We start from the raw sequence: 13,502 nt of genomic DNA on the forward strand, positions 1-13,502 counted from the left end.
GCCTGCGCGTCTGGAGCCTGTGCTCCGCAACAAGAGAGGTCGCGATAGTGAGAGGCCCGCGCACCGCGATGAAGAGTGGCCCCCGCTTGCCGCAACTAGAGAAAGCCCTCGCACAGAAACGAAGACCCAACACAGCCAAAAATAAATAAATAAAATTTAAAAAAAAAAAAAAAAAAAAAAAAAACATTGCTGCTCTTTGCTCAAAAGTGCAAATCCACATATTTTCTTCTCCAATACTTCCCCCACTTATAAGTTTATTTCCATACATGCATGCATGCACACACCCACACATACTCACTCACACGTGCTCTTAGTCTCAAGTGAGACACTTTTCTTGTGTCTGTTGATAAATTATGAGGATTATGAACTAGGTGTGTACAGGGTTTCAGAGGTGCTTTGTCAACATGAGTCACTTGAGTCCTTTTCTCCAAAAGCCTGAAATCAAATTACACAGCTGAAACTGTTAGGTGTCCTTTTGGGGGGCTCCAAAGAACTCTGGTCCTTTATGTCTCAGCACAGAAAGAATTCAGTGAGAGGCAAAGTGATAGATAAGAAGTGATTTATTAGAATAGGATGCTATGAGGCTTACAAGTGGGCAAGCGAGAGGGTGGTGCCCGGGAGAACTTAGTGGGCTACACTTTTCTAATCAAAGGAAAAGTGGGGAGGAGGAAAAGACCACCTTCTGCCTCATTCTTGGGTAGATGTCATGCTTCCATCATTAGCTCCTTCTCCAGGTTGGGCAAGGGAGTTTTCTTGTCCCTACATGGTCAAGCTAGGGCTGTCACAGCACTACGGAAAAATTATTTTAGGTCTTAGTATAATGAGGGTCTTTCACTTTGAAATGTCACCTTTCCATAAATTATTGTTTTTTATGTGTGCAGAGAGCATGTCCTAGGGGTCATTAACTTACTGACTGCCCTCACTGGGCAGGATGTGGGTCTCATGCCACCATTGTTTTATTGTTTTGGGGCATGTCTCGTGCTTCTGTTGCATGGTTTTGTTGCTAAGCAAGCCTGCTTGGTTTCGTGGATAAGTAAACCTGCTTTCTTGAGTGATCATTAACTTAGGGAGGGTCTCCCATACTTTTTTCTTTACTTACAATCCCCTAGTGGGATTGACTATTTAATTACCTAAATTTGTCCCTTTATTCTGTCTCTATCACAACCAAGGATCACTACTTTCCCAGATGCTGTTCACAGGCTGCATATTGACGAAGGGCAGAGAAAAAGTCCTCATAACTGAAGTTTAGGTGGGAAGGCAAAGAGACAATCTCTGTCAGGCTGATGTGCCAGGGCAGAAAGCCTAGTGTGCTGTCCTCAGGACCAAACGTCAGTACTAAATCAGGACCACGGGCACCATTCGAACAAAGTAAACGGTCTGATATATCTACATCCAAATCTGTGGATTTCTTTTGCTGCTGGGCTACTAACTGGCAAAAGTCTTGAGCAGCTCTCACAATATCTGCTTTTTCATCTTCTGGGGACAGCACCTTCACTGCCGAATGGCAATCTTCGTCATTACGATTTGCAAATTCTGGTGAGTATTTGGAACCATCTATGTCCAGAAGTTCCTGCTGTTGTTTTAAAATTTCATCCATCAATCCGGAGTTATTTCTTTTGAAAATTCCTTTGTGGTCGTAGACGCTAATGTAAGAAGTGCCCATTGCCATACATCACACCACGAGGCTTGCGATGTCGGAGAAGCTGGGCTCCTGCTCCTCGGTGATCACCAAGTCTACGTGCACAGGCAGCTTCTTCAAGGAACGGGCGTCCTCGTGCCATTGCAGCCGCGGGTGGGCGGCGACCGGGGCGGGCCCCCTGCGCGGATGCCTGTGGTCAAGGCTGTTCCCGCCGACAGCCGGGGGCTGGCGGAGCGCGAAGCCGAGCGGCGCTAGGACCGCGGCGGAGGCGGCGCACAGTAGCTCCGCCAGGTCCAGTTCCAGGTGCCGAACCGCAAGCGGAGCCGGGAGGTGAGCGCGCGGTGCGGGCCGAGCAGAGCCTGTAGCCCCGTCATACTCTCGTGGCGCCCGGGCGTCCTCTCCTCCCCCTCCCACACCCGCGGCCAGACCGCTTCTTATCCGGCCATCGCCCCGCGTTCCCCGCCCCCGAACCCCTTTTTATACACTTTTTCCCGAACCCCTTTCTGCTGCCAGCACTTCACCTCGCCCCCGCCGCTAGCTCCCTCCAACACCAGACTGTTTGAACCACGCAGACCTGAGTTTGCACACTGGCTCTGCCAGCCTAAGGGCTTAATTTGAGTCCCAGTTTCCTCCTTTATAAAGTTAGGATAATGCTGCCTCCGTCAAACAGTTCTAATGAGCCGAAGTATTGGAAAGGGCTTTGTAAACTTTAAAGCTCCTACCAAATGTTAGCCAGATGGGTAAGATGTCCGTCTAACCTCTGGATGAACGTCATCCCAAAAGATTACTCTCCATAGTCTTTCCTAAGCAAGAAAAAAAGAGATTTTTGAGAGTAAGTTTTGTAATTCACTTACCCTAATACCACTGGGCAAGAGCTGAATCACAACACGTGAATTACAGCCTGGACGAACGCTTGCTAGAAACATTCTCCAACATTTTTAGCTAAAAAGTTGTTCATTCCTCAGTGTTCTCCCTCTTTTGCATCCCACACCCATCCAAGGACTGACTCAGTCGTAAGGCAGAAGTAGCATGAATTCAGCAGCAACTTTGTATTTAGCATCTTCTTATATTCTTACACTGAGCCAGACTTCTTTAGGTAAGAAGAGCCCGGGAACTGGAGGTCTTCAAGAAACCGAATCAGAAGTTGCCAGAGATGAATCTTTCCCCAAAGAGGAACCAGATAGTGACCCTGAAGAGTCAGGAAACAAGAGGGTCCCCAAGAAAAAGAGGAAATTCTCTTCCAAGGAGGAGCCTCTCAGCAGTGGACCTGAAGAGGCTGCTGCCAGCAAGAGCAGCAGCTCCAAGAAAAAGAAAAAGCTCCGAAAGCTATCCCAGGAAAATTAGAATGGACATTTCCCTAGTAGGGCATAACTTACAGAGATATTTCCCAACCCATCCCCTATAGCCCAATATAAATAAAAACAAATTCACGAGTAAAAAAAAAAAAAAAAAAAAAAGAAGTTGCCAGAGATGTCGGGGATTCAGACATTAGGTGAGAGGTTGGACCAGATAAACACTAAGATCTCTTCCAACTGTAAAGGTCTACATGGAAGAGTTCCTGCCTCTAGAAGCATACAATCTAATTAGGGAGATAAGACGTGAAGAACATGAACGTATTGTAGAAAAAAGGCCAAAATGAGTGACAATGAAGAAAATGCTATACGACCTCAGAGACCAGTGGGAGCTGGAGAGGGGTGCATTCTTTTTTTTTTTTTTTAATTTATTTAATTAATTTATTTATTTTTGGCTGCATTGGGTCTTCGTTGTGGTGAGCAGGCTTCTCATTGTGGTAGCTTCTCTTGCTGCAGAGTACGGGCTCTGGGCACGTGGGCTTCAGTAGTTGTGTCATGCGGGCTCAGTAGTTGTGGCTCGCAGGCTCAGTAGTTGTGGCTCGCTGGCTCTAGAGCACAGGCTCAGTAGTTGTGGCACACGGGCTTAGTTGCTCCGTGGCATGTGGGGTCTTCCGGGACCAGGGATCGAACCCATGTCCCCGGCATTGGCAGGCGGATTCTCAACCACTGCACCACCAGGGAAGCCAGGGGTGCATTCTTGGAGGTGAATCTTGAGGTGAAGCTGGAGGGGTTTGTTGGATTGGGAAGGGAAAAGGGAAGAGAAAAATACATTTGTAGCAAGTGGCAATGGATGATATTATCCAAGGTTGGAATTCAATTCAACAGCCATTTACTGAGTGCATCTGTGGGGCAGATACAAACATAAATCAGTCTTTTAGTCCTGAAGAAATTCTGAAATATCATCTTGGTGTCAGGTGAGTGACTTCCTCTTCAAACTGGTTGGTTCTGTGGACAACAGGGTAGGCTGTTCTTTGATCCAGGGCAGTAATTCACTGGAGTATGTAGAAACCTGACCCAAGGATGGTCCATCAGCATCATGACAAGAGTGGGCTTCTGGGCTCCTTCCTCCATTTGCTCCTCCAGGCCTCTCAACCCTTTTGCTATCAGTTGCCTACATAAAATTCACTTCTATTTGAACTACTTAGACTATTTTTTGTTTTTCCTAACTGTTCTGATATAGCATTTGACAAATTGATAATTAAAAAAAACACAATATGGGAATTCCCTGGCAGTCCAGTGGTTAGGACTCCAAGCTCTCATTGCTGAGGGCCCTGTTTAGGTCCCTGGTCGGGGAACTAGGATCCCGCAAGCCGCGTGGTGTGGCCAAAAAATTAAAAAATAAATTAAAAAACGCATTGTATGGTGATAGAAGTAGTCACTGGGCACCCAGAAGAGGCCCTGGACCCACGTAAGGCACAAACACTCATTGGGATAGCACTGAGATTGGTCTGGCTGGGGCAGGGATACTCTGGGAGGTGGCTAAGTCGGGAAGGAGAAGGCTGGAGAGATTCACTTTACTGAGTGCTTATTGCCAGACTTTCTTCTAGGCACTGGAGCTTACATTTCAGTGGGAGAGGTAGACAAAAACAAACAAGAGATCGCAGATAGAAATAAGCACAAAAAACAAAAACATAAGGGAAAGATATAGGGCAATGGTGTGGGAGTGTTCTTGATGGTCACAAAGGGCCTAAGGAAGTGCTAGTTGAGATGTGATTGATGTCAAGGAGACTTGTGTGTGCAAATTTAGATGAAGAGACAGCAAAGAGAACGTCCTGAGGCGGGAATAAGCATTGCATATTTGAATTACCACTGCAAGGAATGGTGGCAATTTTTCAGCTGGGTGAGGCGTGAGGGCTTAACCCCTTGAGGCACTCCTTGGAACTGACAGGTATGGTTTAATAAGTCAGCGAATGTGACTTGGGACAACTAAAGTTGGCAGGCTTGGATTAGCTGCCACTCAAGGAAGGGTGGATCCTTGGTCTGTAACTGACAATCAGGTTGTGGAGATTTTAGGGCAGCCGCAGCAGCAGCACTGCAGTTGAAGGAAGAGTACAGCCTGCTAGTCAGTGGGAGGCTAGAGGCAGCTACCTGTCATTGCTACTTGCTTTCTGGACACTGTCGGGATATCGTAGAGCTCACAAACTCTCACACGTGTTCCTAGTTCTGTGGGGTACAGAGGATCGTTTTTATTCTCATATTGTAGATGAGGAAACTTAGTGAAATGCCTTACCCTTTACCTAGTGAGCTACAGGTTAGGCTGAGACCCATTTATCCTGACCTCCAGATGAGTGCTTGTTCCTTAAAGAAGACTGTCATGTGAACTCCAAGATATTAGGGTCAGGACTTTAAAAAGCGGATGTGTGGGGAGAAGCTTACTTCTGTCTCACCCCAACTCTATGTTTTCAGTTGTATCTTGACTCCCCACCTTCCATTTCCAGACCCACACAATGATGATGATAGTTAAATGTATTACTGCAAATGCAAGAATATTGCATTTGAATGTGAAACAAATCTTAAATCAGTGAAACAGGTAACCTTCTGGAGCAGCGCTGTTCAGTAGAAATATGTCAGCCACGTATGTTAAATTTTCTAGTAGCTACATTTTATAAATAAAAAGGGACAGATTAAATTAATATATTTAATTTAATTCAATATATCAAAAATATTTTTAAAACGATCAATATAAAATATTAATGAGACAGTTTAAATTCTAAGTCTTCAGAATCTGGTGTGCGTATTACACTTAAGGACATCTCAGTTTGGACTAGCCATATTTCAAGTACTCAATTCGACTTGTAGCTTGGACAGTCTTGGTCAGTGCAGTTCTAGAAGTAGAATTGCTAGTATTTGAGGCTGACCAGTGTGAAGTTGGCAGACATCGTTTTGGGGACAAGATGTCTTCTAACATCCCTCATGTCACAATAAATAAGCATGTACTAGGCCATCCTTCAAGAAAAGGAAATGAAAAGGAACTATAGCTAAGTCAACTTTTTAAACTGTAAAAGATTGTATTGGAAGGGCTCTCTGAGATGACCTAGTCCAGAAGTTGGCAAACTTCAGCCCTGGGCCATATCTGGCTCACTGCCTGTTTTGTTTTTTAAATTTAATTAATTAATTAGGCTGCGTTGGTTCTTCATTGCTGTGCGTGGGCTTTCTCTAGTTGTGGCGAGCGGAGCTACTCTTCGTTGTCGTGTGCGGGCTTCTCATTGCGGTGGCTTCTCTTGTTGCAGAGCACAGGCTCTAGGTGCACAGGTGTCAGTAGTTGCGGCACGTGGGCTCAGTAGTTGCGGCTTATGGGCTCTAGAGCGCAGGTTCAGTAGTTGTGACGCACGGGCTTAGTTGCTCTACGGCATGTGGGATCTCCCCGGAGCAGGGCTCGAACCCGTGTCCCCTGCATCGGCAGGCGGATTCTTAACCACTGCACCACCAGGGAAGTCCCTGCCTGTTTTTTTTCTGCGGCCTGAGAGCTAAAAAATGGTTAACAAAAACTAAAAGAAGAATAATGCTTCATGACGTGAATATTATATGAAATTCAAAATTCAGTGTCCATAAAATATTTTTTCAGAACACCTCCACCCTCATTTGCGTACATTTTGTCTATGGCTGCTTTTAAGCTACAACGACAGAGTTGCCACAATGACAAAATGACCCACCAAGCTCTTTTACAGGAAATGTTGGCTGACTCCTGCACTGACCAGTCGTTCCCATTCTATTGGTAGGGAATTGAGGCACAAAGAAATGACAGGCCTGAGATCACACAGTCCGCCAGTGGCTTAAATGAGAACTCAGCGGTGCCCTGTTAGTGTTCTTTTCACTACACCATCACATAAAAGCAAAAGCTTCTCAGTTTATCATGACAATGTCTGCTTGGTCCTTTTACTTGCATATCTGCTCCTTCTCACCCACAGGCCTAACCTAGGTTTCAGTAGGGGCGGCTGCATCTGTAACCTCGAGAGGGCAGCACTGGTTAAGGTGACTCCAGAGTGCAACCTCTCATCCAAGAAATAACCAAAATAGAGTACATTGTCCCGACTTTAAAAAAAAAAAAAAGGAAAAAAGAAAGCAGGTCAAAAAGGGCCTGAGTTGCTTTTGATGATGACATGCATACATACTAGTGCAAATGTAAGACATTTTCAATTTTTTTTTAATTAATTAATTAATTTATTTATTTATGGCTGTGTTGGGTCTTCGTTTCTGTGCGAGGGCTTTCTCTAGTTGCGGCAAGTGGGGACCACTCTTCATCGCGGTGCGCAGGCCTCTCACCATCGTGGCCTCTCTTGTTGCGGAGCACAGGCTCCAGGCGCGCAGGCTCAGCAACTGTGGCTCACGGGCCCAGTTGCTCCGCGACATGTGGGATCCTCCCAGACCAGGGCTCGAACCCGTGTCCCCTGCATTGGCAGGCAGATTCTCAACCACTGCGCCACCAGGGAAGCCCTTTATTTTATTTTATTTTTGGACAAATTGGCAAAGGTGAGTTCAAGCTCAGAAAATCTCCACATCTAGCTGGAATTGAAAGAACAAAAGCCAAATCGGCAGCGAAACAAAGGTAGGCATTTCAGAGAAAAGCACCCACACATTAAAAAAAAAAATCTATTTTCTGAGTATTGGGGGAACATGGAGAGGAAATTAGTTCTCCTCGAGCCCTAGGGACAGTTTTAAGTAGGAGAGTGGAGCTGTGCTCATGACCCAGATTTGTCCTTGTTCTGAGTGGGCTGAAGAAGGGGTTCCGTCTCTTCATTTGGGGGATGTCTAATCATAAAATGTGTCTAGTGAGGCTTACAGCCTAGTATCTATGAGGTATTTATGAAGTATCATTAATATTTGCAGTGGGCTGTAAGATCCTTCAGATTAAAAGGTGCCCTGTGCAAGATGCAAGATGGACTGGTGTTACTGTGAGGGCAGATCTATTTTGTGGATGTCACCACTGTTGTTGTTTACTGAGGTGTCAGGGGGAAAAAAAGTAGGTTAAGACCAGGTGGCACAGTCTTTCAACGTGACCCAGACCTGGGCCACAGGAACCTGTATAGGCAGACTATCACATCAGATGGTGTAGAGAAATTTCCCCAAGAATGCATAAATTCTCAGAGGCAGAATGGTTAGTTTCATGACACATAATCATGCCTGGAAGAAATCTGGTGGGGCTAATTAGAAAAACACATATGGCACTTCCAACTTTACAAGGAAGGGGACTGAATTGTATTACTCAGCAAATATTTTCCTCAGCCTGAGCTTGACTTCTGAGATTTTTCTGAGAACTGAGCATTTTTTCTAAGTAATCCTAAAAGGCCTGGTGCTGGGTAACAGCAGGAACTAGGCTGGTAGCCTAATTAAGCATCCCAATACTGCAATACTTAAAAACACTTATGGGAATCCCAATGAGTTCCTAATGTCTAATTCCTAAATTTAATCCTAAAGTGCTCCACTGAATCCTCTTGTATGACCTTGGTTAATTATGTAATATCTAATCACCAGAGATAATGATGAGAAATTGAAAATGATGGCATGAGCTGATTCACTCTCCTTGCAGGTATTCCATCAGGACCAAAGATTAGGGCTTCTCCTAGGAATAAAACTTCAGCATATAGGAAATTGCTTTCAAACTCTAGCAATTAAGTGTATTACTTACTTTAGTTCCTGGAATGATAAGAAAATGGAAATGAATTGAACGGGATTTTTTTTTTTTTTTTCAGTCACAACTCTGTTCCAAATCAGTCCTATAACGTGGGAAGACCATACAGAATTATCATGAAAATAGTCTGGTGTACTTGGAGTATGTTAAGAAATCCTCAGCAGAAATATCATTATGTTTAAACCTTTTTTCTTTTACCTAGAAAAGTAAATCCACAACTCCAATACTGTATTTACTTTGGAAATTATAAATTACCAGAAAATAAAACAGACAGGAAGAAAGAAAAGAAAAAGAGAGGTATTATACCACTCATGTGCCCAGTATTGTAAATATAACTTGGAACTTAATTTACGACATTGCATAAAGCTAATTGACTTAGATGGTTTTGGTTTTCTGGCCTTTGTATATTTTTGTCAGTTCTGTAATGTTATGTGGTTTATAGGATCAAATCCTATTTTACAAATTCAAATACAAAGGTTGTATTCCACCTTTGAATTTCAAACCAGTTGACAGAATCTTTAGGTCTTGGTATATCCCTCAAAGGAAAAAAAAATCCAACTTAACAATGACTCTGTTTCCATATTTATATTGTATTTCTCATTTAAGGAGTCAAAAACTCAGTGGACTTTACTCCAACTCTTTCTAACATAATACCTTGGATTTCAATAGCATTTCTCAGATTATAAAGTACTTTTACATCCACTCTCTCATTTCATTGGGTCTTCAGAACAACCCTGTGGGGTAGGTATGGCATACAGAGTACAGTTCTTTAATAGATTAATTTCCAAAAATTAATTCAATGAATATTTATTGAATGGCTACTGTTTACCAGACACTCTTTTAGATAATGACCATTCAGTGGAAAATAAAACACACCAAGAGCCTGCAAAAAATGTCTGTGATTTGCCCAAGACCATAGAAAGTAAATCCAAAACCTTTTGACTGTTCCCATCCTCAGTTGGAAAAACGGAGCATGGAAAAACTTTTTTGGGCTTCCTTGGTGGCGCAGAGGTTAAGAATCCGCCTGCCAATGCAGGGGACACGGCTTCGAGCCCTGGTCCGGGAAGATCCCACATGCCGCGGAGCAACTAAGCCCGTGCACCACAGCTGCTGAGCCTGCGCTCTAGAGCCCGCGTGCCACGGCTGCTGAAACCCGTGTGCCTAGAGCCTGTGCTCCGCAACAAGAGAAGCCACCGCAATGAGAAGCCCGTGCACCGCAACGGAGAGTAGCCCCCGCTCGCCGCAACTAGAGAAAGCCCGCGCCCAGTAACGAAGACCCAACACAGCCAAAAATAAATAAATAAAATAAATAAATTTATAAAAAAAAAAAAAAAGAAAACTTACTTATCTCGACTCTGTCTCTTAGTACAGTAGTGGCATTTCTTGTATAGACTTGCTCACCAGCATTTACTCCCATACATTCCAGCTTCTGGTCTTTTACTAGATCAACTATTTTATACTCCCAGCTAAAGTCAATACCTTGGGACTTCCCTGGTGGTCCAGTGGTTGAGAATCCGCCTTCCAATGGAGAAAAGTGGGTTCGATCCCTAGTCAGGGAACTAAGATCCCACATACCGCTGGGCAACTAAGCCCGAGTGCCACAACTACTGAGCTCACGTGCCTCAACTAGAGAGCCCGAGTGCCGCAAACTACAGAGCCCACGTGCTCTGGAACCCGCAGGCCACAACTAGACAGAGAAAAAACCTGCATGCCACAACTAGAGAGAAGCCCGCACGCCGCAACGAAAGACCCGCATGCTGCAACTAAGACTCGACGCAGCCAAAAATAAATAAATAAATAAAATAAGTCTTAAAAAAAAAAAAGCATTGTAATTTCTTCCCCCTTAAAAACAAACTTCTGGAGAATTCCCTGGCGGTCCAGTGGTTAGGACTCCGCACTTTCACTGCCAAGGGCGTGGGTTCAATCCCTGGTTGGGGAACTAAGATCTGCAAGCCACGCAGTGAGGCCAAAAATAAAAAGAATAAATAAAATAAAAACAAACTTCTCTCAATCCTATTTCCCCCAGCCACTCTCCCCTTACCAGTGACCATTCCATTTTTCTTCTCTTCTCTCACAGCAAACTGCTCCCATTCTCTAATTTATAAGTCAAATAAGTACTTATGGAACAGATGCAGAATAAATGAACTAGGAATGTTTCACATGAAGATAAGTTTGAATATTCAGAGAACTTGTAACAACAACAAAAACAAAACTGGTTTTATATTTCTCCAAAAGGGAGAGCTGTAACCATTGGTTAGAAACATCCAGCATAATATTTGCACATATAGTTTCAATTTCTCCAATACAATGGATGCTACACTTTTTCAAAGTAAGAAATGAGATATCTTTTTTAAAAAAATAGTATTCTTGGACCTTCCAAGGAAGTCGATTTTTCATGACATATCCTCCACACCAGCAATTGATGCACTCATACCATCAGAAATACATCTCAAGTCAACTAACTGGTTTGTTAAGGAAGTGGTCTTTTGTTCCTCAGTTATATTTTAAGTTTCACATCAGGGATTCTCAGGAGGTATGAGAAAAGTCCTACAAAGCAGACATATCAGAATTCCTGGAATTCTGATATTCCATTCTGGGGAGACAGTCTCCCCTTAACCCCTGAATGAATCACTTACCAGTACAAATCAGTATGAATTGATGGAAGTATATAGTCTGTGCTAGTACAAGAGAGTAATTAGAAAATATACACTACATAATGAGCTAGGCTTCATAAGTAGAAACTGTTTCAACAATTATTAAGCATAAATGTTTCAGGATAAAATATACATAATACTTTATATTTTATCACAAGCTCCAATAAGGAATGATAAAGTAATACAGTTGAAGGTAAAAATTTTAACGTCTGTATTTATCAGAACACAAGATTCTGAAGGTGGAGCTTGAGTCCAGGATGATAGACACATTTTCAAATAAAGCACGTAGCAAAACTAGTTAACTGTTGTTCATTGGGGAACTACAGCAGGCTCCAATATGACAGGTGGAGAAAACCTGTTAAAAGGAAACTTCTGGGCACTTAACTTCTAGGGCATTACCATTCTTGTGATGGAGTCAGTTTGTTGTCATTGTTCTAATACTTTTACAGGAAGTCCAACAAAAGTTGCAAGGTCATCAACAATTATTGAAGTATACGCTTGAGAAAGCAGGGTGAAGTCTGCCTTGTTGCATCCCTAAGCACTGCGTGACTGGCTGGCTGAATCAGACCACTGGTGAGCACCAATACTTGTATAAATTCCAGGAAAATCTCTCTGCTATATTCTTCGTCCTGCTAACCAAATTCTTCTAAGTACTGACCAAATTCCAAGTTCAGAATTTTCAGATTTTATAAGATCGTATTCTTTCCCAAAGAAATCGTGTATTATTCAGATCATTATGGAACAGATACAAGGCTAGCAGCAGGCATATCTTGAGAGTGTAATAATTCTTCCAAAAGCCTAAAGGTTTTGAGTTTCTGATTCTTGCACGGATCCAGGAACTTTTGAAACTGACAGTACTTTATATCATCATAGTCCCTGGCATCTTTCTCTCCAAGTCCACTGTAGTACTTTTCCAAAGGTCAGACTTCATATACTCATTTTTTTTCTCCAACCCAGTCCAATCAAGCTTTTGTCCCCTCTGCTCCATTAGAACTGCTCTTGCCAAGATCACCAGTGACCTCCACGTTGCTCCAAGAGTCAATTCTCAGGCCTCACCTTAACCTCTCAGCAGCATTCCACAGTTGATCACTTCCTCCTCCTTCAGATATTTTCTTCACCTGAATTCCACGACACTACTCATCTCTTGGTTTTCCTCCTGCCTAACTGGTTTGTTCCTACTCAGTTGCTCTGCAAGTTCCTTTCTTCTGAGACCTCTTAAGTGAGAAATGCCTCAGGGCTTTCCTGGTTCTCTTTCCTTCTGTATCTACACTTACTCTCTTGGTGATGTCATTCAATTTCAGACTATAAATGCCATTTATATGCTGACAACTCCCAAATACACACGCACACACGATTATGCATTCTATATATATATATGTAAAACATATCTTCAGAACTTCATCCTGAACTAGACTCATATCCAACAGCCTACCTAATGTCTCCATTTGAATATTTAATAAATATCTCAAATTGAACATGTCCAAAACTGAACTCTTAATATTCCCCTGGATAATTGTTCTGTCTAGTGTTTCCTATTTCAGATGATTGCAGCTTGATCTTTCTAGTTGCCCAGGTGAAAAACCTCAGGCTCATGCTTGACTCCTCCTTTTATGAACTCTGTATTCAATCCATCAAAAAGTCCTCTTAGATTTACCTTCAAAATATATCCAGGATCCCTTAGTCATTAAAACTCTCTTATTTTTCATTTGGGTTACTGAAAGAGCCTCCTTTCTAGGTTCCTGCTTCTATCCTTGATCTTTTTTATTTTTTAAAATTTATTTATTTTATCTTTGGCTGCACTGGGTCTTCGTTCCTGTGCATGGGCTTCCTCTAGTTGCGGTGAGCGGGGGCTACTCTTCGTTGCGGTGCGAGGGATTCTCATTGCGGTGGCTTCTCTTGTCGCGGAGCAGGGGCTCTAGGTGCGTGGGCTCAGTAGTTGTGGCGCACGGCCTTAGTTGCCCTGCGGCATGTGGGATCTTCCCGGACCAGGGCTCGAACAAGTGTCCCCTTCATTGGCAGGCAGACTCTTAACCACTGCGCCACCAGGGAAGCCCCTATCCTTGATCTCTTATTCTCAATACTTCTCAAAACCTAAGTCATATCATGCAACACTTCACCAATTAAAAGCCAAAGCGTTCCTGCTATGGCCTACCAAGTAGTATAGATCTGCCTCTCACTCCCTTTACCTCTTTGACATCCATCATATCTTATACTCTCTCCCTTGCTCA

General features: G+C 43.3%; 1 pseudogene; it reads right to left on the minus strand.

Moving 5' to 3' along the window:
* Positions 1-1,174: 1,174 nt before the first annotated feature.
* LOC132349671 (dehydrodolichyl diphosphate synthase complex subunit NUS1-like) overlaps positions 1,175-13,502 on the minus strand; it is a 28,512-nt pseudogene continuing 16,184 nt past the window's right edge.

This window comes from Balaenoptera ricei, chromosome 1 (genome assembly GCF_028023285.1).
Source record: "Balaenoptera ricei isolate mBalRic1 chromosome 1, mBalRic1.hap2, whole genome shotgun sequence".
Classification (NCBI taxonomy): domain Eukaryota; kingdom Metazoa; phylum Chordata; class Mammalia; order Artiodactyla; family Balaenopteridae; genus Balaenoptera; species Balaenoptera ricei.